At 42.3% G+C, this 23,122-nt stretch overlaps 2 long non-coding RNA genes across 2 annotated transcripts in view; both read right to left on the bottom strand.

Annotated features, from left to right (window-relative positions):
* LOC106018388 (uncharacterized) overlaps nucleotides 1–23,122 on the bottom strand; it is a 64,102-nt gene that overhangs the window by 14,941 nt on the left and 26,039 nt on the right. The gene's annotated exons all lie outside the window — the stretch shown is intronic.
* On the bottom strand, nucleotides 7,172–17,150 carry LOC106018389 (uncharacterized). The gene is made up of 2 exons (XR_002404011.4): nucleotides 16,881–17,150; nucleotides 7,172–7,589 (listed from the first exon to the last, which is right to left on the bottom strand). It is a non-coding gene; the product is annotated as an uncharacterized lncRNA (long non-coding RNA).

The following is a 23,122-nucleotide window of genomic DNA, read 5'->3' as shown; positions in this document are numbered from 1 at the left end:
TCAGTTGGTGCAGACTACAGGGTTGATCTGGGCTGTTGGTATCTTATCTGGGGGGACATACAGCAGACAGGCATCGCTGTTACACTCTGTCTTCGTTCCTGCATGGAGAAGTCTCAACACAGAGCCTATTCCCAGGGGAGCCTAGGTGAACTCAGGGGCTTCACTGTGAAAAGAAGCGCTCAGCACTGACAGCAAAATGCTGCTCGCTGTGGCTGCAGCAGCAGCATCCCTGGGAGGATCATGGCTGGTGCCTGGTAAAATTAATTCATTAGTGAATGGACTGCAAAGCTCTGAAAAGTAATTTGTCATGATTCATCACCCACACCTTGAAGAAACTATGGCACAAACAAAAGCCCTGTCCAATTGGGCAAATCTGTTTTTGGTTTGTTTTCCCCCTTCTTATACGTATTGATTTAATTGAATTACTGAACCCACTGAACCCATTTTTACAAAGCAAGGCCCTGCACAACAATGCTACATGTACTTTGATGGAACCCATACTAAGGTCTGGAATGCAGAATTATTTATGAGGTCTCAGCCATTGTGAGCTCAGGATCAGGCCTACAGGCAAAAACCTCAGGGAGACAAATCTATGGAAGGAGAAGTTTTTAGATGTTCTCAAGGGAAACAGGGAAAAAAAGGGAAAAAAAAAAAAGAAAAAAGAAAAAAAATGAAAAAAAAAAAGGAAGCAAGGGAAATGAAGGAGATGATGGAGCCTAAGGATCATAGAGTGGGGTACATTCTGTATGAGAGGCCACAGAGCCACTGCCTCTCATCGAGTTTAGCAGGACTCAGCTCACACCCTGACTCATAACCAGTACAGCAAAACACTATGCCTCAGTTTAGACTTCTCTGTTGTGGGTATCGCAAGGCCCCATCCTGATCTTGGCTGCAGAATACACCATGGATTCTGGAAAGTCTGGAGCCTCATGCTTTAATGTACCTTCATCTGGACCAGAAATTCACCCCATTGCTGAAGGAGCTCAGACATTACCTCATGCATAAGTATGTTATAGTGGTTAATCTGTGAAATATTTTTGGATAACAAAATTAACTGGTTCAAAACTTAATTAATCCTATTTCTTTCCCAAATGGCTTCCTTCAAATGGTACTTGAAATGGTTTTACTTTCTCCCATTGTCTGCCTAATGCACTGATGAACTTTTCCTTCTGAGCTTCTCCTTATTTTAATTGTCTGCTCATTCAACCATCCCTTCTGATAATTAAGTCAGTTAATAATATAAAGTGATCTTTAAAATTTAAACTTTTTTCCTTGTTAATCAAAAGCAGAACTTTTTGTTGTTGTTGAGAAGGGTGTTTTTAACTTCCCTCATTTAAAAAAAAATAAAAAATTAATGGCTTTGGAAGTAGTGGTAACATTTGGGAAACCACCTGTTACAGAGATGTTGGTGAAGATATTAAATAATGCAGTACTGAGGTTTTCCAGGAAGTTTCAATCAGCAGATGTTATGGCCACTTAATCAGGGTAGATCAAGCAAAACTAAGAGAAAGCAAAGGACATCATAAACCAGGCAGGAATTTGGATGCTGTTAACTCTTACCAGCTAGTGACCCCACCTGCTTAGATGATCCTCAAGTCTCTACCTATGAACACAGCACCGTTTTCATCCCCTTGATCACTAATGTTTTTTTCCAGTTGTATCCTGTTCTGCAACTTCAGTCAGCATTCAAGAAAAAGGTAAGCATTTCTGCCTTGCCCCACCTACCAAGAGCAGCTGCCTTGCGAGCACCATGTGGGGCCCAGGCATGTTTCCACCTCCTGTGGCAGGTGTGTGATATCCCATCTGTCATGCAAGGCTGGCATCTCGTTAATGCTTTGCCACCAGAAGTCAGTTGTTTCAGCTACTTATCCTCCTTGGTGAGACCCCCCCCTCACAGCATGCACAGTGCAGAGCAGAAGACTGTACCGATCCAGACAGACAGCTACGCAGACAGACAGCCACACATCTGCCTCAAGGATACTCATGGCAGCTGCTCACCCACAATAGTGCTGCCCCTGGCACGTCTCTCTGTGGCATTTGACTGAGCCAACCCTCAATTATTTTCATTTTCAACAAGGGCAAAAGTCGTGTTCTTCCATCACTCTATGCAGCAGACAGACACCAGCCCACTCAGAGTTCAAGTTCTGCCAAGGAGGAAAAGATATATATGTGTGTGTGTATACATAGCAAATATATTCATGTTTATATATTGAGATTAGAGAGAAAGGTAGATAGATTAGATCTCGAGTTAACTCTCAGCTCGCATTTGTCATATGAGCATTCCCTGGCAGCCTGAACTGGTGAGAATGGGGTTGGCGACAGCAAGCACAAGAAATTCAACGTGGTGAAAAACAGACTCAGATCACACAGAGATTCACCTTGCTGGTGCAATAAATTGGAAAATATTTGGGAAATGAACATGCAACCCCTGCCAGTCTTACTCATGCAAACATTTCCACAACCTCCATATTGCCCTTGGTACTTGCTGACCCACCTTGTGCAGCGAGCAGGAAGGGACTGATGCTTTGCGAGAAGACTTTTACTTCTTGATCAAAGCTTGCAGTGGGAAAGACTTTGATCACTCATGGTGTAGCACGACACTGAAAATTTGCTCAGAAATGGCATTAAAGAGGAAAGCAAACTGCAGTCTCTTGCCAACACAGAAACTAGGAGCAGGAAATGGCTGCTAAAACCTCACAGGAGACTGCTCAAGGATCTCCAGTCTTTGAAAACTGCCATGGAAAGCAGAAGGGTTTAAGCAGCTGACAAAGATAACAGAGCTGGATGGAGCTTGCCAGGAAAGATGAAAAAGAGAGGGGCTGGGGTGGGGGGAGGTAATTGTCATCAGGGTTAAAGGGAATTAAAAGAATATGAGAAAAAAAAAAAGTGCTGGGAAGAGAGAGTAGGCCTAGGAATAACCGCTGAGTGGGATGGTATTAACAATGACTCAAAAGTGGCAAAGTTATTGAAAGTCGGGCTGCCTACAGATCTCAGCATTTCTCTTACTACCAAAAGTCTTCATTAAACATCAATAAAACTTCCATCTATCTGGTTATAAACCTCCAACTATGATCTTTGCCCTGACTGTCCAGAGTGCAGAGCAAGTCTCCTCCTCACACTCTGGGAATGGCTCCCAGAGGAAAACGGCTGTGGTCATGGAAGGGTCAACCAACATGAATGAGCTCATGGAGCCTGAGTGTATTGTGTACTGTAACAAACCAGCCCAGGGCCAGGAGCAATGGCTTTAATTCATTTTATTTATCACCTGATCCTTGGGCTAAAGCCATATTGTTGCTCAATAAACAGAAGGGAATCAATGTTTTGTAAGACAAATTTGTAATCAGAATGGTTTGTTAGTTCACCTATACAATGTACAATAATGCTTGGCCAAATAATACCTAATCTGTGTTCAGATGGACTTCAGGTTGCCACTGTACAATAGACTTGAAGTTTAGCAGCAAACATATACATTCCCCTCTCCCATAAATATTCCTAGAAAGTAAACGTAATCAGAACAGCTCAAGTATCACCTGTACTTTTTAAAAATGAGTGCTGTGCTATAAAATAAAGTGATTTATCTCTAACAGTGCATGAAAATTCACAAGAAAAGAGTGAAGAAGCAACATTGTAAGAATGACAAACAATTGCATAGAAGTTACGTAAAAAGCCCTTTCTTCTTATTAACAAAAAATAAAAAATTAAAATAAAAAAATTGAAAGGACCCAAAATGCAGGTGTCAGAGATCTATCTGGACCACAGGGCTGCACCCTTCTGCCCTCCATGTGCTATGAGAGGATGAGGAAGAAAAAGAGACAAGGAAGTTTGTCCTTTTATCTGGGAAACCTAATGAACAGATATAAAACAAACAGTCTTCCTGTTATATAATAAAGCATTGTGGAGATGAATGTGATTGAAGTCATCTCAGCTGTGCACTGCTTGGGAGTGCTGAGCTCAGGCAACGGGTGTGGTAGCTGCAGTCTCATCTGGCTCTGGTGTCTGTGTTGGGCTCAATGTATCTGTAATTACACCTAACTATGGTCAAATATATTTATCTTTCTCTTGCATAAATCTCACACCAGATGCAGTTAGTGAAGTACCACATTATAACGCGCTTAGCTCTCTCACTAATGTCAGAAATCGAACCAGCCAGTGACAGGATGATGGTAAATGTCTGTGCTGTTCCTCACATATGTTGATGTACACAGGCTTTAGGAGCCAGCTGGGGTAACCTTTACATTATTTTATGTATGCAGCACCAGCAGCCAAAGAGGACGATAGTGTGAAATTCCCTGTAAGAACACAGTCTATAGCCTCCATGGCCAAGCACTTGTTTGAACAGGACCTTGCTTTGTTCTGATGAAGGCAGCTGTCAGACCTCTCAGGAAGCCATGCTTCATAAGTTACCATGATATTTAGAACCCTACGACCTTTTAAGAAGTGTAAGATCTGGCTTAAAGGGCAGCCTTCCTGAAATAAATGACTCTGAAATCTCTTAGGTCAAATTCAAAATAAAAAAATAAAAAAATCCATAATCACATCACATCACATTATTTTACTATGAGAAGATTAATCACCAATAACTGACAATCGATTTGCAAGCTACATTTATTTATGATGTGTTTGTACAGCACCATGCACACCCTTATCTATTATCCAGATCCCAAGGAGTTACTTAGTGCAAATAAATCAATGCAATTTATCGATTAAATTATATAAATACTCCTGGAGCTCAGACAAGTGAAAGTTTCTGCAGTGGTGCTCAGGTCTCTCATTTCTGGTCTGGGAGCTGGTGAATTGTGATCTGAAGAAGGCCAAGGAGGCTGGTGAGCTCAGTATGGCCTCTGCAGCTGCATTCCCGTGACCATGTACTTTCTAGTGTGATGCAAGCCCTCCTTCAAGTTACTGCTGCATGCTACAGTCCAAGCAAGAGAAATTTTCATCCACTTTTGACCCACAGCACATGGGACTCCTTTAGTGATGGAAGTGATGGCCACTAGCAGGCTGAACTCTGTGAGCCTCTCTGATCAGGCAGAAGCTGTCTTCTGTGGTCCTGCCCTTTGGATGCTGAAAGGCACAGCAGCACTAAAGCAGACAAATAAATAATACATGCATGGAGGTATCAGCTCTTGAGCATCTCGAGTTGAACATCCCAAATTAATTGACATTCTTGACTTGACTCTTTCTGTGTCTCTGTTCCTTATCTATGCTTCTTCCGTGCCTTACTGGGCTTCACAGAGACAAATTAATTAATAGTTTGCATGTGAAATAAACAAACACCGCAGTAATGAGTGTCATGGAAAAACCCAGGCGGAAACAGTATTTCATCTTTACAGCAAGGCTAAGCAGTATGCAGTAAACAAGGGCTGGGGCCACACACTGAATGACGGGAAGAAAACAGATTTTTGAATTGCTGCCCATTGATTTGCATCAGGCAGTCTGTTCAGCGACTGAGGTTGGCCCCTATGGAAAAAAACAGCATTTGATCATATAATGAGCCACCACTGGAAGCCCAGGAAAGGGGCTGCGTTTCAGGATAAGACTTTTTTCTACTCCTTGCATGCTTGACTTTGCAGCTTTAACACTGTCACATAAACATGTCTGAGAGCTTATATAATTTAATAGAAATTTAATAAAGTTTATGAAGCTTATCTGTACTATCACAGCTGTGTGCTGGATTGGGTCCTTTGAAAGTGCATTTGTTAAATCTGCAATGGTTCAAATTACCCTGACAAATGCAAAACAAAGATCTTACATAATTCACTGCATCTGGCAAAGATAAAATTTTACATGTCATAACAACACGTATCAAAAGACTTATGTAAAACTCACCCATAATTTAAAATGTCACTGGAATTGCTTCATAATTAGGGCAAGGTCTTTAAAAGACTCCCTGTAGAAGCTGAAACCTTTATGACAAAGACCCAGCTGAATACGTACCGGTAAAATGCAAGAGTAAGAAACCATGTATGCATTGTATCTTAGCATTTGAGCCGCCAATGGCATTGACACAGCTTCTGTTAATGGGATTCCCTTGCACAGCTTTCAACTCCCAGCTTTATTTAAAGCTTAGATCTGCAACTCTTTACAGAGTGATGAGCTGGAGACGGTAAGAGGACAGGATGAGATGTTATCCGCGGTGTCACACACAAGCAGCATTTTGATGTAAAGACTGTGCATATGCATGCGCACATCCTTGCACACCCAGCAAGTAAAGCTTGTGATTCTTTTATAGGCAGAGGGCTGTCAACTTTGGGCTCTGCACACTGGACATCACAGTCCTGCCAGCTGGTCTCCCACAGCAGGGCAATGCAAAGGGCCACGTCAGAGGCTGGCAAGGGGAGACTGTGTGCTGCCAAAACTGGTGGGACCTAGAAATGTCTTATCATTCATTAACTTGTGTGTTCAGCAGAGTTTTACAGAAAGGGAAGAGGAGAAATGAAAAGTGAATGGCAGGGAACATCTTAGTGACATCTCACATCAAAGAGCGAGGAGATAAGAGTTATTATTTAGACCTGTCAAGTCTCCGCCGTACCCAGAGGCAGAGAGCAGGCGTGACCTACTTGCAGAATTAGGCATCCACCAGGCAGTGGGTTTTCAGGATTCAGGAGGGAGTCCACCCTCTAAATCCAAATTTTTGTTGTGAAAACCCAGCCTTGGCTTGTGACTGGCTTAAAATGCTGCTTCGGTATTGATGCTAACAAAACTGTCCTCCTGCCCTGGCTCCTAGCAGCTCTGCAGTGCAGGGCTGTGGGGAATTGGGGGTTGGAGGTGCAGGGGGGACGTGGCTGCCCTGACCCCCCAGCCATCTGAGATGGACTTGGCAAGAAGAGACACAAGCCTTACATTCACAGATGCAAAATTCAGATGTGATCTACTGGTAGCATGATACCCAGAGGGACTTCTGCAGAAAAAGCAAGTGTGAAGCAGAAGAAAGGATCAGGAGGGGGATGTCTCACTGTGCAGGGGCAGCGAGACTAAGGAGATGAAGGATGGCCCCAGCAATGTTGAATAGGGTTGTGCTGGGCTGTCCTGGGTTGTCCAGACTTGCAAACACATCTGGAGAGACTGCTCAGATGTGGTGCGTGGAGGGGTAGAGGTTGCATATCTGGTCCATCTGGTCACGCACATTTGTGCTGGATGAAGGAAAAACACGCTGAGGTTGGAGGTCTTCTTACAAATATACATCTTTTTTGCTTCAGGTGTTAGCTGTTAGGTTAACTTAATGTGAAGAAGTTGTTTGTACCCCAGTGTTGGGAGGAAGAAGGAGACAAAGAGGGAAAAGGAGGAGAAATGTGGGGAAAAAAGTATTGGGAGCCCGTTGCTGGTAGTGTCTGTCTTGGACCTCAACAGCTGTAATGTCAGATGCTAGGAACAGTCTGAGCATCACAGGTGACCCAGAAACCCGAGCCAGGGGAAGTTTCCAGCTATAACTCAGGTTCCCAAAGCTTGCCAAGGCAGGAGCCAAACGTGCCAGCCTTGCAATACCCTGCTAAGCCTGTTTTCTGGCTGCTGCTGGTCCTGCTGTGCTTGCTGCTCTTCTACAGTCCCATCACATTTCCTGCTTTCTTCCTCTCCCCTGCCCCCAAAATCTGTGGATAAAAAGAAAACATGAAAACCAGAAACACCAACATAGCAACTAAGCTTCTAGCTCTCCAGATAGAGAAATTCTGAATAATACATTAGTAAATGCATTGCAAATCCCAAGGAGACCCCAAATTGCTTACTGTTAAGCCTATTTGTTTGACCTTGTGATTTGGAATTTATAAACATAATTATATCAGCATCTCGATTTATGCTAACAGATGACCAAGTTCATCGGACCACTGCATTTGGCTGTGGACAGCCACCCTCTAACCACAGGAGGCACGAGCAGCACAATTACAAATGGAAAGGGGAATGCCCATTTAAACCCTGTGCTCACAGCTGGACAGAACTGAGATCCACCCACAAAATGCGAACACAGCAGAGGAGGAAGAAGAAAAGAGGGCTCGTTTGTGTTCCTGTGAATATTTATGGAAAGGTGGACGGTGAGCAAACCCAGTGGAAATCAATAGGGATTCTTCCATCAGCTTTAGTGACTGTTGGAGCTATGTGACACCTATGGAGTGGGTGACTCCACAGCTCTGCAGAGCTTGGGACCCCATCACCAAAGGCAGTGTTGCTTTCTCCTTCCCCGAGACATCAAATAAAAGCCTTGCCCATGGCTTTCCTACAGCCTCTGGGGACTGCTTACAGCCAGCTGCCACCAGCCATGTCCTGGAGATACCGGTAAAGGAGATTTTTGGTATTTCATGTCTAACTGCTGAAGTCTGTATTTTCTTTGTTCCTGTGCTGTAGCTCGAGGCACAGTGTGTGCGGTGAGGACTGGGCGCGGTGAGTCAGCCGCTCCCAGCGCTGGGGCTGGTGGTTTCCCCAGCAACGGGAGATGGGAGAAGAAGAAAAAAACCCTGAAAAGAGCTCTCCCCCTGTACACAGGTTTTTTCCCCTTCCAGCAACCTGCGTGCAAACCTCCAAACACATACACACGCTCCTGCTCCTGTGGAAGAAAGGCTTGATTTGATTTTCTGTTTCTTGTTTTGCTTAAGTTATTTATTATTTTTGAAGGCAAAATGCAAAGCAGGAATTGACATGATCAAAACCAAGCAATTTGAGACATCCACTTAAGTCCTTTAAACAGGGAGAGTGAGAGCTGTTACAATTATTTTTGAATAAAGGGCAACATAAAGGGTAACAATTAGCAATCCCTTATAGATATATCCAGGACCCTGCAAAGCTGAATTTAATCACAGATCCTGACTCTGGGCTGGTGCAGAATGGTGAGTTACACAAAAAAGCATCAAGGAGAAGCATAAGGAGATTTATCAGAATTTTATATTTAGGGAACATCCCTCTTCAGCCTCAAGGGCTTAGTGACCTATCTCTGTCTGTTCCAAAAGGCTCAGAAACACTGCTGGAAATTGCCTTGTTTTCCTCGTTTTGCTCTCCTCTCCTGCCCCAGGAGGAAAACTGCATCTGAAGCTCCTTTCTGTCTGCATCAGAATCGACATCCCTCGGTTATCCTCACCACATCTAAAAATAGCACAGGGAAATCCGCCTGAGATCAAAGCGATTCATTTACAAAGCGCTGTGTGAGGACAGAGCTCCGCGATTCTCATTCCCGTCACATCCGCAGCAGCCGGATGGCAGGAATCGCACCAGCGCTGGGACCAGCTAGGGCTGGCTCTGCCTCTCCCCCGCGCTGTGCGTACAGCCCCGCAGCACCCCATGGAAAACAAGTGGGAGAAAAATTATTCAGTCGTTGCATGGGGGTTGCTGGGGAGAAGGAGAGAGGGGTTTTCTTTGCACGTGTCGCAGATGGTGGTTCCCTGCCAGCTGGGCTTCAGCAGCCCTGTGCAAGGTGGAACAGGGTGGGGGAAATAGCAGAAAAAGATTTTCAGCATCAGCACCTGCTGATGTAGAGCAGCGCCCAGCCAGCTCCAAGCACACCAAGGGAGAGAAGATGCATGAAATTAGAAATAACAATTGACCCTGCTTCTCCTCCTCCAGGGACCACCCTGCCCTGGGAGGTGGTGCAGGATCCGTCCATGCTGCAAAGCTTTCCTCTGAGGTCTTCTTGCAGACCCTCACTCTGAAAGCATAGTGGTGGTTGCTGATTAATTGAGCTAAGTAGATAAACAACTAAATTACAGTATTATGTCTTGGGATAGCTAACCCTGTGCTTTTTTAATGCAAATCATAGGATGACTTGGCAATTTATCCAGTAGAGCCTGTTACTGGGATATACCCTGGGAAACTGTCTACTTATTCTTTCTTTTACATAAAAAGGTTTATTATGAATAAAGTTCTGCAGGAAAAAAAAAAATAATTATAATAAATCAGTGAATTCTAGAGTCTCAGAAACTAGGAGATAAATTAGAATAGCTGCTGCTTCTCTCACATAAAAATGTAAAGGAATCGTTCTTATCCAATTCTACGATTTCTGAACACAGTGTTAGCATTCCCACCACTCCCCTGACATGGATAAGGATGGGATTCAGCCTAATAAATAACTTTGCAGGGGCTTCACAGGAGTAATCCAGGCTAAGGAGCTGCTGCTGAATCCAGTTTTCAGCTTCATGAAATCCTCACCCTGTCAGACTAGTGCTTAAATACGGATGCAGACTGTAGCAGGGACTTGAAGAAGCAGTTCTGGGGCGAAGCAGCAAAGGGGCTGTAAGCACCCTCCTGACACCAGCCTGCTGTCCGGGCTCACCACTGCTCTCAGCATCCCTGTCTCTGATGAGGATATGCTCCTAGCCTCCTGCATGCACATCTCCTTGCCCCAGCCACTGCAGCTTGCCAAGACGGAGGCACCCATAGCTGGATTTTGGGCGGCTGGACTGAACATGCAGGGAATATACTGAGCAAAGATTGACATTCTTTCTCATTAAAGACTCGTAAGGTCTACATTGATCTTTGATTTGTCAAATATAATTACAGGGATAATAAATAGTTCATCATAAAGCTGAACTCAAAATGACCTGAGGTTTTCCAGTTTTGCCAACATCTTTCAGCTGGTAAAAGATGGAAAAACAATAGTGAATAGTTTGTTTCTCAGCCACTGCTCCTTTTCTTTGCCACATGAATTATATCCTGCAACTCATTAGTCATAAATATAAGAAGTCACTTTCCAGCTTACATTAGTAAAGTGCAGCCAAAAGCTACCCTTGCTGACACTCCACACATTGATTCTGGTGTTGCCTGCCACCTGTGACCCTCAGCTGGGCACCCCAAGCCCACCAAGGATTTTGAGGTGACCAAGCACTTCTCAAACATCCACTGATCTGGGTGTCTCCCCCTTATCCCCTTTCTCATGTTCCCCCTGCCCAATGTCCCTGAGAACTGTGTTTTATTGGCACCATCTGAACATCTCAAATATCCTTTCACAGAGAGTTCAGGGAACGGGAAGATGAGTATTCCCATGAGCATTTTGCAATATTCCCTCAGTGACTGCAACTCACTGCTCCATAACATGCATACTCCAAAAATAAAATAAATAAATAAATAAACCCACCCACACTTAAAAATAAAATACTTCAACATAAAAAAAAAAAAATCCAGGTTTTCATTTCTTTTCAGAATGAATGCAGTGTACAGCAACTCCATTGCAATGCCCAGCATCCAATGCAGCAAGGTCCACTGCAGACTTTTCAAAGCCATTAACTCACATTATTATTTATGTGCCTGAACCTCAGTGCAGAGAGAGAGAAATGACAACAGACCGACCAAGACAGAGGACTGAGCTCTTGATTGCTAATGTTAGTGCTTCACTGTAAATAAGAAGGCTTTAGCCATAGCAGTCGGCATACCCTGAAGATGGGGTAGAGCTGATCGGAGCTGCTGCTTTTGGCATCTCCAGCTGCCTGACAGAATGGGAGCTTCTCAGTCCTCTTGGAGCTGCCAAGACCGGAGACGTGGAAGTCCTCACTGCCTGCTGTCCCATCTTTGCTTCAAAACATAACTGGAACAGTTCACTGCCTGACCAGTATCCCTGACAGGCTCTGCTTGAAGGCTGAATGCAAAACTTGCATGCATTTTTTTTATGTGACTTTTGTCAAGACAGTTCTGGACAAGAACCAGGGAGCTCTTGGGCTTAACATGTGGGACATGAACGAGTACATCTCAGGGAGCAGGGTTCAAGAAATAACCACAGACATTCAGCTCCCCTACTGTAAATTTACTTACCCACTAATTTTATATTTTAACACATTTTTATATGGATTTATTGTCTTACCTGTTGTTTGGAACATTTAAATATTTGGGAGATCCTACTTAAATAGCCCCTTTAAGTAAATATTTTTTTCTGTACATTTTTATTTTTGTGGCTCTGAGGCAGAAAATCCAACCAATTAAATGAAAACATGAAGTTTATTTTCAGCCAGCCTAAGCTGGGACTGGTTTGTAATTACATCAGCAAGGAGCTGTGGGAAGGACTGGTGAACAAGTCATCGCTTGAAAGGACTGAACAAAGTTTAGGCTTTTTTTTCAGATTCTTCTCTGTTAGCACTGCAAATGCCACATACCTTCCTAGCTTTGACAGTGAGATTTTAGCCTGTCCCAGAGCAGACTTTAGGTGCACTGGCTGCAAACTGCTTGGTAATTGCAAAGAGAGTGTGCAAACAAGCTGTAATTGAGAATGTCAGAGATTCCCAACTGACTTAAATACAAACATCATCAGACTAGACATTCAGTGTATCCCTCATCTGCAGTAAACACTTCTCTTGCCCTACATATGGATGGTGACGAGGGCACAGTGTGTTTGCCATGTGGTGGTGGAGGAAATGTAAGCCAGCCAAAGCAGAGCCCTTCTGGAAATGCAGCCATTTCACACTTACACACCAGCCAGTGGAAGAAAGGTCTATTTTGTTGTTCCAACATTCTTGTTTATTGGTAAAATTCATTATGCTACCTTTCATAAATAGGATGCTAAAGGCTTGGGAAAAATCAATGCTAATATGAACTAAACAATATGAACACTGAACAGGAGCAAAGGGGCATTTTGCCTTTGATTAGGTTTTTACCAATGCCCCTGCAGCATCAAATATTTCTGTCTTAAATTGCTCATGAACAATAGCATGCTATGAAATGCATGGACAAAAATATTTTTCCTTCAACGGGGAAAAAATAATACAATCTAGCTTTGGTTTAGTACTTTGGTTTGGTATTTTTGTACATAATTAGGACAGTGCAGTCCAGTGGCTAAATAATGCTTGGGACAGAGCAGTGAAACTGCAAAGGAGGGAACTGATGGCAAGTTTGGAATTTAAGATTTAGCCAGTATCCTAAACCTGGGAAAATCAATGGTGACTGTCCTGAGAGTTCAGAAATAAATGCATCTAAACCATTCCTGAACCTTCTAACCTTCATAAACAGCCAGCCTTGCAACCCCAGCCTGGCTGCAGCAGTCTTGTTGGCCTCACACAGCCCATAGCTGCTGCAGACTCAGCACGGGCCCAGGCTCACCATCAGCCCTCAGGGCAAGAACTGAGATGCGCTTCTGTCTCACATCACTGCTGGTCTAGAACTGGAGGAATTTAGGTCAATTCTTGTCCAGCCTTTTTTTTTTTTTTTCCTCCAAGAATAAATGTATCAATAAATAAAGAAATTGGGTCTTGGCCCTAAAAACCCACTATGGTGCCAAAGAGTATTTTTATGCTGGCATAGTTTTTGTCTAGCAATCAAACCAAGGTTGTACTGACCCTCCTCTGCCTCGACTAGAACCACTGCATTACAAATTGTCAGAGAGCAGTCACATTTCAAATATATCATTAATACCCGATGGGAAACAACTGTGCCACCATGCATTGTTAAAGTAGCTCCCTTCTCTATGAAATGAGGATGAGCCAGGCATACCATATTAAAGGCTAGTTTCCTCAAAACCTACAGTAAATGCCATCCCTGCATCACCACTTGCCTTTTACGTGGGAATCGCAGATCCAGCATCACAGCAGACAACTTGTCCCTGCCACAGCCACACCAGTGCCTTGCCACCACACACTTACCCCTTGTTGCACCAGTGGAGCCATCTCATGCCTCTGCTCAGCCTCATGCTTCCCTCCACACCCTGCAAATGAGGGGTAGCTTTTTGCAGGACTGTTTGCTGTCACTAGCATTACATACTGACAGGATAAACACCATGTACAGACATTTTGTGGGTAAGCTGTAGAACAAGATTATGTATTTTCTCTACATCATTTTGAATTCAGTGATCTCCAGTTTGCGTTTGCTTGGTGGGTTTGTTGTTTGTCTGCTTACTTGCTTGTTTTAATGGATTAAAACAGAGCTTGGCAACGAGTTTGGGCCAAAAAATGATATTTTGATTCGGGGAGAGGGGGAAATTTGTGAAAGCCTTATTGGCCTTGACTAAGAAAGGAACACCAACCACAGCAGATGTGGCTTTAGTACTGGCAGGCTGCAGAGCACAATAAATGTAAACTGGTGTTTGTGTGCTCTGTCCCAGTGGGAAGCCTGTACAGGCACAGGAAGGCACTGCTCCTTCCTAGGTTTTCCTGGATGGAGCCTGATGGATTTGGAGAAAGACACCCACTGGCACAACAGGGTTTGTTATTGGCTTCTGAGAGCAGTCAGACATTGGCAATGAATGCCAATATGTATTAAAAAAAAAAAAAAAAACAATAAAATTTGTACACTTTGTTCTAACCCAAGTAGGATCTTTGTTAGCCATAAATGCAAAATAATAATAATTTTTAAAATGTGCAATTTGTACATTTGGCTTTAACTGAAACAGAAACTTCATTAACCGTTTTTATCCCTGATTACCCAGTGATCTCTAGCAGGGCTGTCTGGATGGCAGCCAAGTGAAAATTCACACTCATAAATGCGCTGTCCCACTTAAAAATGTCTGGTGGCAGTACCAGCTAGTCTCTGTAGGTGTCAAAACCGTGTGTCCAATTATAACTCCCCAACAATCACGATGAGGAGCAGGCAGATGGCTATCATATGCTGAGAGTATCATTTCTCCACTAAAGCACCATTTGTTTGCCCTGTCAAATTAAATATTTTTCTGTTTGATTTTGTGTGTAAGAGAGAATTAGGAAAACCTGTCGGTGCTACAGACAAGTTCTGTGGTGCATTGGCAGGAGCAGCACGGGGGTCCAGATGCCCGGGTGGTTATTAGCTGCAGCTGGCCTCTTGGCATGCTGCGGGGGCACCTCGGCTGGGGAACACCAGCTCACTGGAGGGGAAATTTCAGTGCCGAATGCATTCTTGGAATTGTCTTGACCTCCTGTGTGACATCTCCATTGGGTCAAGCAGCCTGCAAGTGGCATTATTTACTTTCCGGTATCAGGGCTCACAGTTTCAGTCTGTCACATCCACAAGGGGATATTAAAATAAAACTATGGTAGATATTCTTTTATGATTAGAGCTAAATTGTGAGTGCCAGCTATATTGAAGGGAAGCAGCTCCCTTGCTCAACCAGTACGTGTCCTGAAATGGTGTGATAATACTCCCAGTCCTCTGTTTTAAACACATACAAAGATTAGTGCAATTATAATAAGCCACGTAAGAAACTGTTATGCTAGAAAAATCTATATATGCCTTCTTAGGCATGTAGCACAGGATTATGAGCAGTTATATCTACAAAGTTGATCTGATAAGTGAACATTTATTGGGAGTTTTTACAAAGTGCCTACTTAGAGGAATTTCCTTACAAGAAACTACTTAATCATTTTACCTTTCACACAACTGTTAAATTGGCAACATAGTCCAAACAGAAATCATTTTGCTGTACTTCAGAGTTACCCGGTTTTAATGAGTCTCTGGAGGTATAGGGATGGATTTTGCTGCCAACTACCATTCAACCTAATATTGCAATGGAAACATCAAACTAGAAGAATTCAGCGTGTCCCTGCTGTCAGACTGCTATAAGATAAAGTTAGCACTCATGAAAAGGGGACAAGAGGCATCAAGAATATACAAGGGAAGGAACTCCAGCAGTGAGATCCAGGCCTACTTTCTCAGCTGAGTTAACTGAATGTTTTTTGTGCTTACTTGAAAATGTGAACATATAATAGCGTGTTCAGTTCAGAATTTAAAAAATAACAAGATCTGTTCAGAATGGAATAAAGGTCAAAGACAAAACCCAGTGCAGAGGTAGTGGGTATTTGGAGCAGTAAACTATACCATGAAAACAAGAATGGATACAGTGGTGCAGACCCTCCCTGTGTGAAGTAACATGTTTTAAAATTATTTTTATGACTTTAAAAAGCTGCTAGAAAGATTCATCCTCACATCAGAAAGACAAAATATGGTAACAAAGGCTCTGTGACACAGACTGCAGTCCCAGCTGTACACAACAGAAGGCATTTAGTAGGCTGCAAGAAGTTTGCAGCTTCATGAAACTACAGCATGGTCCCTTCTCTGAATGGCCTCCCATATGAAGAGTTTCTTTCAAATCAACTTGGTAAGTGTTAAAAAAGGTGGAAAGCAGCTTAGTATGGGATTTGAATGTTCCCATTAGTGTAGCTCCACTTGAACAAGAACTCATCCTTGTGAGTGTAGTGGTAGTACCAAAATCTAATCAAGAGAAAGATACTGTTCCTGTTACAGAGAGTGGACCCTCCCCCATTGCCATCTTCACAAAAAACTGCTAAATCAGTCATGAATTTCTGATCAAAAATCATGGTTCACCTTAGTCAGTGATATTAGTACACTCAAACCACAATCACACTTTAATGAAGACTTTTTATTTCCCTCTGTCAAAGGCTCCCATTTAAGCATGTGCTTATCTTTTAAAAACGGAAAAAGAAATCAACAGGATGCAGTAATTAAGAGAGAAATGCAGGCTTATGCTTCAAATCTCTGACAGGAAGTGGAAGACTAAAGACAAAATTAACTGAATAATTTCCCAAGCTCAATATACATTTGATAATTATATCTAATAGAGAGAGTTATCCGCTGATTTTGCTCAACATCAAGAAACTGGAAAGTCATTAGAGGGAAGAGACTTGACATAATCAGCTAAAAGCCTTTAGTTGGATTTTAGAAGTTCAGAGGAGAAAGTATGCTAATTTTTTTGCATGTTCAGAGGAACTTCAGAGAGTCCTCTATCAGCAAGAGCTACAAAATGAAGGCAGAAAACCATATGTACAAACTAGAGAATGAAGAGATACTAAGCCCCTTCTGAAACAGCTGCAAAACACAGCTGCCTTGTCTCAGGCTTTGAACAGGAGGCTCCAAGGTTGTCTGTCCCCTTACCTTCCCCTCTCAGTGCCTGCATCCACATGCTGGCCAGGGGTGCTACCCTCCTCCCAGCCTGGGATGCTCCATAGTCCCTAAATTAAGCAAATACTCTGTGCACAGAGATGAGAACAACATACCTCTGTAAATACTGCCTTGAACTGGAAGGAACACTTTTCAGTTATGGTTCTGTCTCCAGACCTGACACTCCAGCCTCCCAGAGCTCATGCCCTTGCAGGGTCTGGTGTGAAAGATCTCACAAATTGGTCTTATATCAACTCTGAGAATGCCCCAGCTGTGCCCTAGCTGTGAGAGCTGATGCCAGCCAGACTGCAAAGCAGTGATGTGATTGCACCTTCACATCCAGTGCTTGAGGTCTCCTTTTTCTGCAAAGAACTTCTTGCCCGGGGCTGGTGAAAAGCACTTCTCTGGAAGAGGACTATGATGCCAACATCAGCTCAGCTTTATAAAACGTAAATGGAAGAGGTGAATGAGAGTTGCAAGTGCTGTGATAAACATCATTAATTCTAGTCACTTTGATTCATTCATTTAAAAAATTTATACTTGGTTAACAAGGAATACCAGGTTTGTCAGCTGCTGCCCATTGGGAAGCAGCCGAAAAATTGCCACTCAAGTCACCTTTCATTAAGCATCTCAGCTGATTTGTGAGAACAATTACAGTATGACTGCTGAAATCAATAAGTAAGTTTCAGAACAGACAGATAGATTTTATTTTCTTGCCCAGCTTCCATTTATAGAGACCAAATGAGGCTATCACTGGAAAATCTTATAAACCCTAAGAGCCTCTTAGTTAGAATCTAGTTAAGAAGCTAAATTCCCTGCTTCAGTTAGCCTCTTGCCTTGACAGGGCAATACAGTGGTGTGTTCCTCAGTGTCTCACAAAGGGTTACCATTGAATGAAGTGGGTTTAAGAGGTTCTGATTAAAGCCATTCATCTCAGATGAGATGGAATGGAGTCAAAATTAAATCCTGGGAACAATATAGATATGGAAAGCAATACATAACAGGCAAAAATTAGGATCCATACACAGCAGCCTGCAAAGTCTAGGGACATACTTAGAAATTGCCCACCTTCTGTAGGGCTTAATACATTACAGGGAGAAGAGAAGCAAGTAAATCATCAATACACAGACCAAGACTTTCCGCATCCTCCTCAAATCATGAGAAATACAAGCTAATTCAGGAATTAACCTCATGCCGATCAAACTTAACTTTTACCAAACATCTCTTTCCTGAAATTCCTTGTTCAGGAAGTCCTGAACATGGTATGTTTGCTTTGCAACCCTGTGCTCCTGGAACCCTGCATTTTTCCTCGTGGTTACCCTGACCTGGCATTTGGGCTCCCCTAACCCATCCCTATTTTCACTGATTCAGATGCATCATTGAGTGACTAGAGATTATCAAGTCCACCCTTGCCCATTGAGCATCTCAGCTTTTCATGAGCACAAATTTTCTCTGGCAAAGAGATATCACAGGACTTCTCTTGGCTCGCTATTGCATGGAGGTCAAACCACGTCTCAATAATTTGAATTTGCAGGGCTAAAATGATGGAAATTGTAGCCAGTAATACAGGTGGGAGTGTGTAAAACTTGGGTTATACTTCTGAATCTTAATATTCACAACAATGTTAATATAGAAGAGTGTGTTCTCACTGGTTAGTCCCTCTCCCCCCCTTCCCCACCCCACAAATATATTATGTGAACAGAATATCAGAATGACCTTCCCTGATTCCTTTTAATTCTCTACTTATATGTGAAGCAATACACTCTTTAAGTCCTTACATTTGGAATAATGATATTAATTCTAGCCAGCCAGTTGGGGTGGAGACACTCACAGCTGGCAGCTCTGAAGTCATTGTAACATTGCTTCAGGCTGAACCTTTCGTGGTCCAAGTATGTGGTTGGAAATGGCACTTTTCCTGGAACATCTGCCTTGGCTTCTGTGCTGTCAAAAGCTGATGAAGGTGGGATAAGAACAGGTTTTCAAAGCATAAAAATTATTCCAGCTACAAACGTTCAGCAACAACAAAATGAATTCATGAATGAAATGTCATTTCTGCATCCAGGACTGTATTTCCAGGAAATTATCATTCAGCATGGTGTTTAAGCAGTTGTTAGCCAGCTTCTTGGGCAAATTCTGACCTCTGTTTTTGCTAACCCATGGTACCATTCTAAGGCTTCACTGAAGAGCAGACCTACATGAACTGAGCTGTAAGGAGTGAGGTTGAAACTTTCTCCTGGAAAACAACAGATTTTGTGTTATGGACTGGAAATGACACAGGAGAAGAAAAACCTAGGTGTAGTCACTGAATAAAAGATGACTAAAAGCAGTGTAAAGTGAACACATCAAGCACAGTTATCTAATCATCCCACTGCAGGTAGGGTGGCAAAGCTTCCCCTGGAAAGCCTTGCAGCCCTCTAATCCTCCTCTGCCTGGCTCTGGCTGTTATTTTGCTAATTTAAACAGTTTTCAGCTGCCCCTCATGGAGTAAAATCCCCATTATTGGCAAGAGGATTGGCCAGTTACAAACATCTGATGTTAGTGAAGTTTCAAGCTAAATCAGAGGAGAAGGCTAAACTCTTTTTCTTGCAATGAAAAGCAGGGAAAGCATTTCCTGTGAGAGGACTACGGACTCACTGCATAAAACCTTAAGTGCTTTTCCTGTCACGGTCTCTGACTGCCCTCCTGCATCTCCAATTGAAAGAAAAAAGAAAAAAAAAAAAAAAAAGAAAGAAAAGGGAAAAAAAAAAGCAAATGAGTGAAAGACAGCAAGAGTGTGAATAATCTTACACAGTCAGTTGAACCCACTCCTACAAACGTTTTGGTTCACCAAGAAAAGCACAAGGGAAGCTAGAACAGGCATTAAACAACAGATTCACTTTGCTAGCACAGTTTTAACAGAAAGATATACCCTGAAGACAGAAGGCCGTGTCCTATTTGCGGAACACAGTTAGCTGAAAGGTATTTATTTTCCTTGGTTCTGTTCTTCATCTGCCCCTAAGGCAATAAATACATGTTCTGAAGACTGGTTTTAATTCTTGCATGAATATCTATATAAAAGCATATACTTGTGGTACTCTATTTTTCTGCAAAATGTTAAGTGCTGAACCAAATTATGATCTATTTTTACTTAATCATGCAGGCATGTGTATAACACTGATAGAGCTACACACATCCATACATCTCTATCTATAAATGGCAAGGCAGTCTCTGTCCTAATATGGGAGTCTGTACAGATATATTTTAAAATAAAGCCTGCAAGTCCCTATTTTTTTACTGCCAACGTTTTCTTGTGTGTAATCTTAGTGCCCTAAGTGGATTTCAAACACAGGATAGGATTTTTCTATCTCCCACTCTTTTTACTATAAAAGAACTGCTGGAAAAGCCACACTCTGCAGAGGTTTTTAATTGCAGCCAGATTTCTTAGCACGGCCCATCTGTACCTGCAGTCATCGGGCTTCTGCTGCTGCTGCTGCTCACTAATAAGACACACAGGAAAACAAAGCTGTAGGGAAGAGGCCTCTACTGACTCTACCAGTAAGCAATAACAACCTCAGCCTGTTTGTGAGTCCTTTTTTTTTTCCACTTTCCCTGTCATACTGCAGAAATATCTGTATCTCTGCCTTCAAGGATAGGTCTCAGCACCCCCTGTGCATCTTTGTGATGCCCCAGTTTGGGAATCCCTGCCAAAGCTTTAGCATGCAATGCACCATCTACGCCAACACTGCTGCCAAGGCAGAGGTCAAATACTGTTGGGCAAAGAGATACCAGGGCTGCGGTCAGACAGACCTTGGTATATGCAGTATTTACTGCCATAACTCTTTTCACAACCTGCAAGTATCTGGCTTAGCCTAGAGCTGACCAGTGCTGGTGGTCACTGGGGTCACTGGTCCATTAGCACTCGGGGCAATCCGACACTAAGGCTTCAGGCCAGTCAGAGCTGTGGAACAGGTACAGCTACAAAGCAATTGCTGCTTGAGTTGCAGTGACCACCCCTAACACTGGAACTATGATTGTGCTGTGTATGAAGCAGTGCACAGTTATACTATGCAGAGTGATCAGCTTTAATCTGTAAATCAAAGCATGAGGGTATGAGCTATTGTCCAGGCTAGACAGAGTAATGGTTTTCTAAGTGAGAATTGAGAAAAAATACTAGTTTCTTAATACATGCCAGGAGACGGGTGAAAAAAAAAAAAAAAAAGAAGACATTTCACTTGTTATATAGACACATCCATTTCTTCATACTCAGACAGGACTCCTTTAGTTTTGTGCTAGACCTAATTAGATTTTAAATGAGATTCCAGCACCTATAATAGCTTATTCTGATTGTTCTTTTTATATCATACAGGCACTGAATATTCATTGTGTTCATGTGATTAAGTACCAAATCAATAGATATGACTAGTGGACCTGTTAGAATTTATGCTTTGCTTTATAAATACAAAGAATAAAGTCATATCTGATGCACAGTTCAGCCTCTCTCTTTGAAGAGTTGCTGTGATTGACGTGGCAATGAAAATGGGGGAGAATGAGTAATTTAATGAATTTTCTGCATTTAGGATAAAACCAAAAGGGATTGTTACAGTATGGAATGAGTATCCAAGGTATTATCATGGAGAAAGAACAATGTAACATGAAAAAACCCACAAGGGTTACTGCTCCTAAAATTGCAAATTCTTGAAACTCTCCCATGCCCATAGGATCCCAGGTAGCAGAAAGGAAAGGACCACAGCTGTTAGCCTGATATTGCCCTCAGAAAATGGTGCTTACAAAAAATAAGTCAATAGAGAAAAGATGAAAAGATTATTTTTCCAAGTGCAAATTATGAGTCTTCACCCATGTAAAACAAATAAACAAAAACATTTTATTACCAGCCTTCACTTCTTCACAAATAAACCAGATCCTCCCTGTTTATAAAATACTGCCTGAGCTATTATGTCTGTCTTGCAGCACAGTTAATTAGCTTGGGCTTAGCGCTGCTGGCTGTGTGGCCCCCAGCTTCCAATATAGCCATTTGGATTAAACTTTAGATGTGTACTTGCAGTTCAGAGACAAAATGTCGATAACAATAATTAATACACTTGAATTACTGCTCTTGTTCAAAGTCAGGTGATCTGAACTGAAGGACTACCCCAAAGCAACAACAAATTCTATGTTAACTCTGAAGAAGGTATATGGGACAACAAGGAAACACAAGCATGGTAATCTAGGCATGATTTATTTACCCTGCTTTGCTTTTTAATACACATTTTCCTTGCCCACACACTATGGTTACCACTCCTGTCATGTCTACTCCACCGTGATTTCAGCAGTGTGAGTGTTTACTGTCTTCATCCAGTTGTGCTCTTAGTTTTCACCTGATAATTTTTCATGCCTGTCTTCCTTTGATTAAATATTGTGAATTTCATTTTCAAATACAACTGAAAGATTTGTCTTCCACTTGGAGTAGTCAAAAATTATATAATTTGTTTTGTTATCAAGTTATGGAGAGCAAGTGCCTTCCTTGCCCCTTGAGAAAGACCTTGTCTCATGTTTGCACAATATCCAGCATAACCTAGATCTGATCTACAGATCAGATCACTATAGCATGACTCACCACACAGGAATAAATGCATTTTAACGTGGCTTGATTGGAAAAATCAGATTAACATAAGCAGTCTGGATTTTTGGTGAATGCCAAAGAGCATTCATGCAGTAAGAGAAACACAGCACAAGGAATCTTGTCAAACACTCACTTTAAATCCCCTGTAGAACATGAGATGAAGTATTATTTCAAACCTGTGGGGATGATTTATGCAACCCAAAATTTTCCCTAAAGGATAAGTTCTGGAGTATTTTTCATTACTGCATAGACACTGGTCTCCCCTAAATTGCAGTTACATGCTGTTTCCCTTTTAATTACCTTTTCAAACAGCTCATAAATCTTGGAGAAAACATTCCAAGAAGGCCTGTGTTTCTGGGTCTGAAACAGCATCCACCAAAATCAAAAAGAGCTTTTTGAGCGACTTCACTGGGTTCTAGATTAAGTGTTGGGCCAAGACTAACTGTGCTTTTACTAATGACAGTCAGAATATCATCATCTTAAAGTAGGTTAAGAATTGCAATCCCATCAAATTAAAACAACCAAACAACAATCCAGTTTTCTGTTCATGACAATTCTCTAAACTACTAAAGCTACTTCAGCCTGTTAGCATGGCATATAGAAACAAGGACAAAATTATTCAGGGGGGTGCCAGGGAAGAGATTGGGGTGCAATCTGAAAGTTATTCACTATTTTTCTGGTCTTTGAATAGAGACAGATTGGAAGTGGAAAAAATACATTATCCCTCAAGCAGGATAGTTGACAGAGCTGAAACATGGT

The sequence above is a fragment of the Anas platyrhynchos genome, chromosome 10, assembly GCF_047663525.1.
Source record: "Anas platyrhynchos isolate ZD024472 breed Pekin duck chromosome 10, IASCAAS_PekinDuck_T2T, whole genome shotgun sequence".
Classification (NCBI taxonomy): Eukaryota; Metazoa; Chordata; class Aves; order Anseriformes; family Anatidae; genus Anas; species Anas platyrhynchos.
This window is presented reverse-complemented; position numbering and strand designations above follow the sequence as displayed.